General features: G+C 43.5%; 1 protein-coding gene across 4 annotated transcripts in view; it reads right to left on the bottom strand.

Annotated features, from left to right (window-relative positions):
* The window catches only part of NRXN3 (neurexin 3), an 862,130-nt gene extending 853,919 nt beyond the window's left edge, over positions 1 to 8,211 (bottom strand). For 3 of the 4 annotated variants that reach the window (XM_088672565.1, XM_088672568.1, XM_088672572.1), the window contains exon 1: positions 7,891 to 8,211. The gene's annotated coding sequence lies outside the window, so the exon portion shown is untranslated. The remainder of the gene's footprint in view (positions 1 to 7,890) is intronic. The other variant, XM_088672558.1, reaches the window with a different exon arrangement.
* Positions 8,212 to 12,497: the final 4,286 nt, after the last annotated feature.

The raw sequence follows: 12,497 nt of genomic DNA, 5'->3' as shown, positions 1-12,497 counted from the left end.
TATATGGAGAGGAGCTGGCAGGAAGAAGAGGGTTAGAAGCGGAAAGAACAGGAAATGCTCCGGCCAGTTTTGCCTACAACAGCTGTCACCACAACAAAAGGATGAGGGGGGGAAAGACCAGCCTCACCACAACAAACTATAGGCCCTGACATGGTTGTTGAGCTAAAAACCTTCAGAGAATCCAAAAGAAATGCAGAGGCAGAATGAGAGAGCGCAAAAGAAAGAAAACCAGGAGGAAAGAGAGAAAAGATAGGTAGAAGAGGAGTTTGCAAAAATATTGAGGGGTGGGAAACAGAGTTTAAAATATATTTTTTGGGGGGTGGGAATGAATGACGTGAAGAAGCCAATGAAGAAAGATGACCAAACCCCATTTCCAGAACTGTTGTATTTGTTTGTTTGCTTCTTGGTGTTATTTTTTCTTAAAGAAAATGTTGTTGTTTTTAAAGAAAAAAGAAAAAAAAGAGGAAGAAAGGGTATTTACAGCAAAATCAAAGAAAAAAGAAAATAAAAGGGGGACGGTCAGTATAAAGGGTCGGGAGGAAAACAGGGTGGTGGGGGATGGAGAGGTAGAGGGAGGTAACACACGGCAAACCCAAAAAAAGAGACAATAAGAATGATATCTACCAGACAATGTAGTTTGTTTACCATAGCGTGTCCAATGCCTGAGTGCTTTGCGGAAAAGGGGGGAAGAAAGGAAATTAAAAAATTGTGAACAGAACGATTGTTAATTAAAATAACTAAAAGCAAAGATGAGTCGTTAGGGTGTTAGTACATTAGTCGGTTAGTAAAAATGACACATTGCATGAATGGTCTAGTGTTAGTCTTTCAAAAAAAGGCTTGGGGCGCCCGACACACACAGAGTGAGAAGAGGACAATATGAGCAGGACTAGTCTGGGGGGGGAACCATGCCATATAGATTGTTAGGAGGAAGGGAGCTGCCTACCCTTCCCATTCTCCTTTTGCTGCTTCCTGCCCATCCCACCCCGAGAAAGTTTATCAACGTTCCAACTCCATCCCTCCCCCCCCCCACTCAATCCCAAACTGGATCAAAATTATAAAATATAAACAATACTTACTTTCCAAAAGCCCTTCAAAAATGTATTCCCCATCCATATCTCTCAACCCCGCATAAATATATACCAGCATGAGCGATTCCAATCTTGCCTCCTCCCACCGCCCAAGCCCATTTCTCTCTCCTAGTTATTCCAGCCACTGCTACCCTTCAGCGCTGCTCAGTTATTCTAACCAACCGAATATATCTCTCAGGTGCAGGCTGTTGCTTGACGATTCCCTGGGGGTTGTCCTTCCCGTTCCCCCAATTTCCAGATTTCTTTAAAGCGGCTGAACTGGTGACTCTCAGGAAAGACATACAGAACATGAGAGGTTGGACTAACAGAAACGATGTGTAGCTCACCTGCGGTACTCAGGAGGGTGGGGAGAAGCTTGCCTAATTGTGGAAGGCATGGTGACTGCTTGCATCAAATATTTTGGGAAGAAGGGGGAAAGATGGGTAGAATTTAACATGTCCTTTTATGAGAGAAGGCGGGGAGTAGTATGTCTATTGCTCACTGCTAGGCTTATGGAGAGATGCAGAATAATAAAAGGTGCAGAGGAGCAAAGATGGAGAGTCCCTTATCTCCTCTGCTAGCCTGTTGACTCTCCTGCATGGAATTCCTGGTCACCTATGTTTGCCAGGTAAGTTGCTAAGTGCAAGGCTGCTTAACAGGGTTTTGCAGTGTTTCATAAACCTGCCAAACTCCTTCAGCCGGAGACAACAGGAGGCGAGGAGAAAAGCTGCCCTCTGTTCCCATTCTGAAACTGAAACACACTGAAAATGCCGGAATAAGTCCACCAGTTACAAAGTGGACTCCCACGTGCTTTTAAAATAAATGACTGCATATCAGTTTAGTAGACAGCAGCCCTAGTATGTTGCGTCTATATATTTTCAGTCAATATCTGTTTGGGACATGAGACGGCACAACTGCAATTGCAATGCCACCGTGCCCTTTCCCTTTGGATGATGGTCATTAATACTCAGGGAAGCCTTTCAACATGTACTGCAGGGTGTGTCACAATTAGCCTTGTCCTCCACTCCATAAATGAAGAAAAGGGGTATAGCAGGGCAGTTGCAGATGGTGCAGTAGGGCTGTGATGCTCAGCTCACCTCTGGCTGGTCGCACACTGCTATTGCTTACCAGGAGGTAGAGCGAGAGGCAGCTGTGAAGTTGGCACAGTGCAGGTGTACTGGTGGGAATGCCAGACAGGGGCACTGCCAGGGCCTTTCCACCATACCCATCTTGCTCCCTTCCTCCACCTTTTGAAAAGCAGCAGTGACATAAACAATTAGAGGTCAGATGAGTGCCACTGCCTCGCCACACCATCCAATATTGCAGCAGGGCAAAGGGGTCACCAAAGATTATGAAATGTTAGAAGCAAGACAAGAACAGATTCCAGTTTTTGTGCTGCCCTGCTCTGCCTGTTTTAAATGTTTAAATAGGGTAGACACAGCAACCCCTATTACTAACCTTCTTCTGAAAGTGCTGGTGAAAAATATCAAAAATCCCATTCCTACCACAAAAAATGTATCCCATTTGCTAATATTTTAGCAAAGAGTATTACTATTTTAAAATAGTAAGCTTTTAACAAGGTAAATTAACCGTGGAAACTGCAATGACTACGCAAGAAAAGCTCAGCCGTAAAGGGTGGTGCTTTGGTGTTAACTACAAACCAATTTACACATGCAGCAGAATCACGTGATGTGAACTCTTGTTGTGGAGACCATTTCAGACTGCAGAAGCAGGGATACCATGTTTGAATGTTCAACATAGAAATCTCCCTGCACACTGAAAACTAGTACATCAAGAAGAAAGGCTCTGGACTAGCAATGTCCTTGATGTGCCAATTTGCAATGCAGAGAGTGTTTATTATTTATGGTGAAACACTGATCTCTCAAAAGATGTTTGGAGTGGTACAGTCCAAAAAGAGTTGTGCCGTGCCCTTCTGCTGTGCATTGCCTATATTGCCTCTGTCTGACAAGTTGAAGGGGAGATCTTTATTTATTTTTTACAACTGATCTCCACTTCTAATCCTAATTGTCATCCTCCTTGAACCCAGCATTTTGAATAGGAAGCTCTGGCATGCCTGGAAGATTAATTTTCCCTTGGCCATTGCCTGTCATTGAAGACCAATTCTCACCCAGCCTCAGAAAAAATAATATACACCATTAACCAAAACGGTCAATGAAGCGGCAAGAGAATTTCAGAGAGCAGCCATTCTGAAAATGTCAAAAATAATAATAATAACAAACAACATGGATAAAAATTGATAAATAAAGTTACATTTTAAAATTGCATTTTGAGGTGACAGTCCTTTACTGGACTGATGAGAATGTCTGAATGAAATGGGATCATTAGGCCCATCCACTGCATGAGGAATGAAATTTACATATGCATGTGATCCAGTGGAAACAAACAAAACATTGCTTTCAATTGCAACCCAGCAGCCCGGTGTCACTTTGAGCAGAATTTAGCCTGACACCGTGCTATATTTCTGCTTACACATACATTTTGGCATACATACATACATACATCAGATCTGTGGAAGTAAAAGATTTGCAGTGCTGGAATAGAAAATGTAGTCTTTCAAGTGTGGCATTCTTGAAAAAGTGGAAATGTGATCCAGATTTGGAAAACCAGAGAATAACTACATTGTAGGAAGTTAAATGTAAGCCTGTGCTAAGCAAAACCAAGAAGGGTTTATCTAAAAAATAATGGATTAGCAACAGGCCTACAGAGGAGCAGCATACTCATTTGTCCACCATACTCTCTTTTGCAGTCTCTGTAGATTGAAAAAGATCCCAGAGTGCTCTCCGTATCTGCCTTCCAAATGTGTGTGTGTGTGTGTGTGTGTGTGTGCGTGTGTGTGTGTGTGTACATACACACACACACACACACACATATATATACTGTATATATCTGAGGGATACCTGAAGTGTTATCTTTAGGCAACAAATCTAAGGAATCATTACACCCTGAAAATTGCATGGAAGTAGTTTGAGGACAAATGTCCACAGTAAAAAGTAATTGGTCACTAGAGCAGCAGCATTATTAGAGCTCAAATATGAAATGACTGAATCACTTGCTCTGGTATGTACTTCATCTCTCCTATCATTCTTGATATCAGAGGATTGGAAGGAAGCTAATATAAGCAAATCTAATTAAAAGGTTGCAAAGGTAATCAGGAATCTACACACTAATGTGTCTAATTTTGGGTCAGAGGAAATTGGCAGAGGATACATGAGAGGGGGGGGGGCTAAATGTGCAGGCAAACACTACATATTAAGGAGGAAGCAAACATGAATGTCACAAAGGGAAGCCATGCCTCAAATCTAACATAATGTTTGATGGTCAATAAGAGATTAAAAGTATATAGTGACATTCTGCTAGTGTTATGAATGTGAATTGCCACACTGTTGCAGCAGAATAGGTATGTGCTGCCATGCTAGAGACAATAAGAGATGAGGTACAGTTGCACATTGCTACTTGATGACATAGAACTGGATTGGATAGGGCCAAAACTGGGGGTGGAGATGACACATTTGTGCATCATCCTAAGGGCATTTTGATCACCACCAAACCCCCATATACTAGTGTGAAAGGTGAAAAGGTAAAGGACCCCTGGACAGTTAAGTCCAGTCAAAGGTGACTATGGGGTGTGGCACCCATCTCGCTTTTCAGGTCAAGGGAGCTGGCAATTGTTGACAGACAGCTTTCTGGGTCATGTGACCAGCATGACTAAACTGCTACGGGCGCACAGAGGACCGTGACGGAAGCCAGAGCACACTGGAACACAGTGGTACCTATTTATCTACTTGCACTGGTGTGCTTTTGAACAGCGCCTTTATCTGGATTTATTAGCTGGTTTCCTACACTCAAGTGAAAACCAATAAATAGAACTCAGGATGCAACTATGCAGATAGAAATAAGTGGCCTTGGTTCTCAATAACTGGAGTTAGACTGAAGTTGGGTCACCACAACAGAGTGCAGGGCTAGTTGTCACCCAGATAGTGTCCCTCAGTACAACTCCCGAGTTTCCTCCATAGAAACTAATGTCAGCTATCAACATATATGGAAGTAACAAAAGTGCTGCCACCAGGGAATGACAATTGCAAAGGGTGCAAAATCTGTCTTTGATCCAGGGCTGGCATCACTATTCCACAACCATTGGACAGCTGCCAGGGCTCGCTGTTCCTGGTGCCCGTCTTGGCTCAACTGCCCCAGACATTTTTAATGGTGCACAGCTTCCCAAACCCAGCTGGGAGACCCTGGCAGGAGCAGGGGAAACATGGGAGCCCTCAAGCATGCCTTTATCCTTGACAATGGGTGGAAGGGCTCTCCCTGGAATGAAGAGGGAAGGGACACTTCCCAGGTGCACATACCTTCCATTGTCCATCCAGAAAATGGGCATTTTGCTAGCGTGGATTTGGAATCAGTAGCAGTCAGCTTGGTATCCCAAGAATACCTGTGCCAAGCGCCTCACTGCCACTCCCCCTCTCCCTCTAGGTAACTGGCAGTGACACTCGGTATTGAGCAGGCAGGTAAGCAACTTTGCCCCATTTGCTGCTACACTTAGGGGAGAAAAAGAGAGAGAGATGGGAAGATATGGCTGAACTATAAAAGATCTTGGGCGGCCAGGGGAAAATGCTTATCCTTTTATATTATGCTGCAAGGTGAGAAGTAAAATTAATTTGCAGCTCTTCTGTAAATAAAGAGCAACATTACATACATACACACACACACACACACACACACACACACACACACACACACACACACTGTTTGTAGAACTCCCTGCCATTAAGTGTAACACTTGGCAGTGAACAATGAGAGTAAAATCTTTACAGAAGCTAGTGATACTTAAACTGCTAAAAGGCATACATTCTAAATCTTAGCATATCTCAAATCACTGGTAATAAGGGAGTGGATGAGAGGGACTATGCATTTTGTTCCCTATGCAGAAACTGTTCTTGTTCTGTAACTGAAGTTTTGTAGTGGATCTGAGCTAGCTGATAGATGCTGAACCACTCCTTGCATCTGGTATGGCTTTCAATTACTTTTATTCAAGGAGGAAAACATTAAAAGGAAAAGGCTTTCATTGGAAATTACGATTTTTTTTCTCTTTAAAAACAGGGCTGCTGCTCATTATGAATTGCAATATGAAAAGTGAATCAGCTTTACAGATTGTTCTTCTGTAAGTATATTCCACATTAAATGTTGCTGCAGGTAAGATAATTATATTTATTACATTTGGAGCATTGAATCGTTCAGGTATATCTCAAGTGGCACACACAAAAAAGCAATGTACGGGGGGGGGGAGGCATCCTAAGACCTACAGATCTAACGTTTCTGGGGGGGAAATGAGAAGGCAATTGCTGATTTTGCTTAAGGGCTGCTGATACTGGAAGGCTCTGGAAATTGAACCTAATTATGCAAGGCAATGCCCAGGGGGAAAAAAGATTTTCTTGGCCCCTGACTGTGATTAGTTAATGTCCTTAGGCATGAGGATTATTACTTTCTATTAGTATAAATGTTCCCTGAAGGCAGCTTTTTCAGTCCATAAAGTTGTATAAAATGATTGGTGTTAACATTCATATGAGCAAGCAAAATAAATAGGTTATGTTTTGCTTGCATCAACAAGTGTCAGTCTGAATGTTTGCATTAAAAAAAAACCACCAGCACTTTAAATAATTAATTTGAAAGAAATAATAGCTTACAAACTATTTTACACAGCATTTACCTAATCAATATGATTTACATATACTTATACAACATAAGGTTCCATTTGTCATGATGTAGATGACCCCGTGACCTGATACATTTCACCAGCTTTCAGAAGCAAGATTATTTAAATGAATCCTACCTATTAAAAGTTCTTATTTATAATTTATGAGAAAGTTGTGATATTAAAGAGCTGTCTAAGTGAGCACACCACCTGATCTGTCTGCTTAGAAGAGCAACAGGTGAAGTTGCAAAAGGGCAACATCAACCATTGTAGAGCCTCTTCCATGGTAGCTTTGATTAGTAGGTCTTTTGAAGTCCTCACGGGGGAAAAGTGGACAGAGAGAAAAGAAGCAACAGTGTAGATTCATAACGAAAACCAAAACAAAGAAAATAGGGAGATCTGGAAGAAGTACGGCCTGTTAAGTGTCAGGAGCGTAAGGTTAAAATAAGTAACTCGCACACACAAAAAAATAAACTAAAAAAAGAGGGTGTAGAGGCAGAAACAAAGGCTTTTATGGACCCAGGTCACTGGGAGGGTCTCCTGCACAAGCCCTCTTGAAATATCACTGCATTGGTTGCAATAGGTTTTGCACAAGAGAACGTCCAAGTGCACTGGGTCCTTACAGCATTCGAGTAATGGCATTATGGAAATGGTTAAATCAATTAACAGGACATAAAAGAAGAAAAAAGGGAGCGGATAAAGCAGCTGCAGAAAACAGTCTCCATTCCTACTGTAATTAAATGCAACAAGAATATTACTGATAAGATTGAAATGTAATTAAGGAAATAATAAAAAAGAAAGAAAAGGAGGGGGAAAGAGCAAAGGAAAAGGGAGATGAAAGTAAAGTTAAGTCACAAAATCGTATTGTTAAATCAAATCAAGGGAGGGGGGGGGAGACAGAAAATTATTAAGTGGAAATGAAGATATTGCAATGAGGCTAAGTTGCAGTAAATTAATGAACACTTGTTTTCCTTGCTAGGATGCAAATGCTCAGCTGTTCCCACCCTGAGCCCCTGTTTATCTAACAGTTGCCCTGTAACCACTGATCTACCCCAACCTTTGATTCAACAGAGAGGAGCCTCCCCAGCATTCTCTCTCCTTCCCCATTACCTGCCGCAGGTTGCGTGTCACTTTAACGTCGTGCCAATGGTTGTCATTAAATTTGCCACTGACTGGCTCCACAATGGCCTCAAAGGCTCCGGACCCCAGGTTAATGATCAATGAGACCGCGCCGTCTTTCAGAGCCAAGTTGACGTAATCAGCCGACTTGCCCGTGTGTAGGATAAGCCCATTGCGCTGCCACGTCTTGAAGGAGAGTGTGATCTCATCGCTGCTGCTCTGAATGGGGTTCTGAGAGAGGTCATAGCACAGGTATTCGGAACCACGGAAGGTGGCTACATTCTCGTCCCTTGCTGCAGAAGAAGACAAAAATATGCAGGCATTTGGTCAGTCTTGTTTCATGCGATAATAAAGTTTTTCAGAATTATTGTGACATTGCTCTTGTTCCATTGTAGCAGGTTTGCTCCCTGCCTAGCACTGCACATAAAAAGGAATACCTGAACTGGTTGCCTCTGGTACATAGGAAGTTGCCTTATTCCAAGTGAAACACTGACAGTTATCATTGGCCTTGAACTCTCATCAGTCCCAACCAACAAGGCCAAAGATCATGGATTATAGGAGCCCAAAACTCCTGAAATGCATCAGGTTGGGAAGACTGCTCTACACTAACTGGAGATGAGTTTCTGGGGTTGCAGAAGAGAAAGGTCCAGTCCTATCTACAGACACCAATGACTGAACCATTTGTATGAAAATACTATGCTCTACCACTGCCACAGCCTTTTGCAAAGATATGGCCCATTTTTCCTTCAGACAAGGCTTTGCCTGGGAATGGAATCAAGGGCCTTTGCACTCAAAGTGAGAGTCATGCCTCTAGATCAGTCTCTCAACCTTGTGTCCCTAGATGTTGCTGGACTACAATTCCCATCATTCCTAGCCAGCATAGCCAATGGTCGGGGGTGATGGGAGCTGTAGTTCAAGAACATTTGGGAACCCAAGGTTGATAATGACTGTTCTAGATCAACAAGTGTGGCCCCTTTTTTATCCATTGCAGAGTTTGTGATTTCTACTTTTCCTGTTTCACAATGAAACATGTAGATTCACCACACTACCCCATCCAGATACTAATCACAATTGTTATTATGTACTCTGGACGTGGGTGGCGCTATGGGTTAAACCACAGAGCCTAGGGCTTGCTAATCAGAAGGTCGGCGGTTCGAATCCCTGTGACGGGGTGAGCCCCCGTTGCTCAGTCCCATCTCCTGCCAACCTAGCAGTTCAAAAGGGCATCAAAGTGCAAGTAGATAAATAGGTACCGCTCTGGCGGGAAGGTATAGGGTGTTTCCATGCGCTGCTCTGGTTCGCCAGAAGCGGCTTAGTCATGCTGGCCACATGACCTGGAAGCTGTACACCGGCTCCCACAGCCAATAAAGCGAGATGAGCGCTGCAACCCCAGAGTCGTCCGTGACTGGACCTAATGGTCAGGGATCCCTTTACCTTTACTTTGCACAATCCTTTTTACAATGTTTGCTATATATTTCAGGGGATCAATAAATATATACAAGAGAATAAATGGGAAAGCAAGGAATGACCACCGGAACCTACTCAAGCAAACCTGTCAGAATTCATATTCAATGAAGCCAGATCTCAAGAAGTCAACCTATGGAACTAGGCTGTGTCTTAGCAATTTTCCAGTGCAGAACCTTCTAATTCCATCTCTTTCAAGACCACCAGTTCTTCTCTTAACCATTTAATGGAGCGTGAAAACGAGGAAGATTTATCAGAGGTTAGTTTTATTGTGAAGTCGGCATTGTCTATGGAATCGTCTAGCAGAAACTAATTAACTGCTTTTGATAAAATTGCTCTTTAGCCACTAGGGGTTTTCCCCTAAATTGACTAATAACTAAAAATCAATTATCTTGTCGGATTTCTCCCTGGTTTTCATTCATTAGTAAAGCAGCATAAAGGAAAGAAGCCTCAGCTACGTTATCGAATAAGACTGAAAGCATGGGCAGGCAATTCAAGATATGCGAAATGGGGCAGAGAAAGGACTTTCCATGGACAGGCAGAGTCCCTCCAACCCAGGCAACCCCCGAGCAGAATAATGACTCAAGACAACGTGCTATGGGATTCAAATTGGCCACAACTTTATTAAGTTTCAGATGTAGGGAGACCTTGGCTCAGGTACTGGGCATTTATCCTTCCCAGTCCCCAGCCGGGGATCTGGGAGATATCAGGGTTATCCAGAATGTGTGTGGATTGGGCTGGCTCTGGAGAACATATGTTCAAGCAGAGAGCCCGCCCCCTGTTTCACTGCCGTCAGAGGGGAGAGCAATGACAACCTCTCGGGGTATGGCCAATGCCTCCCCTCAATACCCTTTTAACGGGGAACCCTGGGATCACCGCCACAAAGGGGACGTGGGTCACTGCTTCACGTCCCCCCTTTAGGAAGATAAACTAAAAGTTTCGCCCCAAGGCCTGAAACCACCAAAGTCGTGACGTTTTGCTATGGGAAACGCAAAACCTGCCAATGCAGGAAAATTCCTTTCCGGCCATTCAACAGAAACCTTGGCGTAGCAGCGCCTGAGTCACGCAGCATACTGGGATGGAGGGGGGGGGAGGTGTGGCAGTGAGGCGTGCTAACATGCCAGTAGAAGCACCAGATTTCCCTCACCAACACATCTGTACCACACTGACCTTTCCAGCACTACACCCCTCCCCTCTCAATGGAAGTCAGGTGAGCAGAACAGCCCCAGCATGCTGTCCACTCTACTAAGCAATGCTATCAACACTGTAGGTTGGACCTGAACTAAGTTAGTTTCACTTAGGTCACACTGAAATCTAGGAGTCATATTTGTCCCATTGGTTTCAATGGTAACTGCACTGATTCTGGATCCACAAATAAACGAGAGGAATGTGGAATGGCTTGAAACAACTGCATTTTTCAGAGTCTCTAATACAAAATTATACAGCAACTTCTAGGCCTTTGGAACTGCCTGGGTCATGTTACCTTAGCACAGGCATCCCCAAACTTTGGCCCTCCAGCTGTTTTGGACTACAATTCCCATGTTGGCTAGGGATCATGGGAGTTGTAGGCCAAAACATCTGGAGGGCCGCAGTTTGGGGATGCCTGCCTTAGCACATGCCCCTAAATCGCCAACCTCTTAATACTAATCTCTACATTAAAAACTCTATCACTACAGGTAAAGGGACTCCTGACCATTAGGTCCAGTCGTGACCGACTCTGGGGTTGCGCGCTCATCTAGCATTATTGGCCGGCGTATAGCTTCCAGGTCATGTGGCCAGCATGACAAAGCCGCTTCTGGCAAACCAGAGCAGCACATGGAAACGCCGTTTACCTTCCCGCTGTAGCGGTTCCTATTTATCTACTTGCATTTTGACGTGCTTTCGAACTGCTAGGTTGGCAGGAGCTGGGACCAAGCAACAGGAGCTCACCCCGTCACAGGGATTCGAACCGCTGACCTTCTGATCAGCAAGCCCTAGGCTCAGTGGTTTAACCACAGCGCCACCTGGGTCCCTATCACTACAGGAGCCGAGTGCAAATAACTTAGTCTGGATCTAACCTCATAAACCCTTGTACATCTCACTATACATACATCTGCATGTCAATTAGCTGGTGGTGAGGAGCAGCCAAACTAGGGCACATGAAATTTACTGAACGACTAATAACAATTTATGTTTCTTTTTCTCTCATTTAATTATTATGGTTCACATCATTCTCATGAATCAGTGATTCGCGATAACGGGACTGGACACAATGTCCTCTGAATGCCAATGGTGCAATCATTCTTACGACCAATTCACCTATACTGATTTTTCTTGGAAAAGTTTGTGTTCTGTACATGCATATACTGTGTACAATTCAGCACATCCAACAAGGGGGAAACTGAGGCCTGTATTAGCATGAAGCTATCTAGCCCAGAAGAACCAACAACAACAATTACATTTCCGAGGCAGCCAGAGTCAAGAGCTTAACAACATTCTCCTCGCCTCCTTTCTGCTACAGCAATTTCCTGGCCTAGTCACTTCTGATCCAAAGGAAGGAAATGTGTTACAATCAACTCAGACACACACTCTATATACCTGCAGGTACTTCTGATCAAATAGCTAAAGCCTGAGGTCAGGTGTCAAATAGAGTCATTATGACTAAGCCGTTCCCCAACAACCAAAGATTTGTGAAGCGTTGAATATACATTGAAAGGGCTGTGATGAGGGCAAGGCGAATATGAGCTCAATGTACGTTATATGAATAGGACTCACAGCTTCAACCATTTATATGGAATTTAAGTGAGTTATTCAACGCAAGTGCCGAAATGAAAGCTAAGCCTTGAATCCCAATATTAACCCAGGGAAGCCATCTCACCATAGAGTCATGAAATATTACACATACAATATAGAAGATATTACATATACAGTACACAACTATGAGCACCACATAATGTTCATTCCACACCTGCAAGGAATCCGCCCTTCAGGTAACAGCACCAACATTTTGGACTCACTGCCCGGTGATGTTAGGCAGGTGTAATTACTGTAGTGTTTTCGATGCCTGCTAAAGCCCACTTTTGTTTAAGCAAGCCCACCCAGGTGATGTAAATGTGAGATATTTTTAAATATGAAATTACTTAAAAACTGCTGGT

The sequence above is a fragment of the Zootoca vivipara genome, chromosome 1, assembly GCF_965207765.1.
Source record: "Zootoca vivipara chromosome 1, rZooViv2.hap1.1, whole genome shotgun sequence".
Classification (NCBI taxonomy): Eukaryota; Metazoa; Chordata; class Lepidosauria; order Squamata; family Lacertidae; genus Zootoca; species Zootoca vivipara.
This window is presented reverse-complemented; position numbering and strand designations above follow the sequence as displayed.